Genomic DNA, 364 nt, shown 5'->3' with positions numbered 1-364 from the left:
CTTGGACATTCTTGTTTCTTAAAAAACAACTGCTTTCTTTCTGTGTTAGAAGTAGGTTCAGATTCAAATGGAAAGCATGGCCTCCCGGAGCTGTTAACACAACACCTTAGTCTTGGATGTGACCAGTAGCACAGAATTCTGGTGGAACTCAGTAAGACTCCAAATGGGTACCAAATAAGCATGTCATGGAAAGCACACCATAAGCAGGGTGAAAACTATATGTGAATGGGGCAGCAGGAATGGTGGCAGACACACATATTTCACATGTCTCCTCTGCTCATGCATATATTTTATTGTCCCATAAACTTTACTTACAAAACGTAAGTTCAAAGATAAAATCATTAAGAATTTCAAGACAGCAATA

The sequence above is a fragment of the Physeter macrocephalus genome, chromosome 9, assembly GCF_002837175.3.
Source record: "Physeter macrocephalus isolate SW-GA chromosome 9, ASM283717v5, whole genome shotgun sequence".
NCBI classification, from domain to species: domain Eukaryota; kingdom Metazoa; phylum Chordata; class Mammalia; order Artiodactyla; family Physeteridae; genus Physeter; species Physeter macrocephalus.
Note: the sequence above shows the minus strand (reverse complement) of the source record.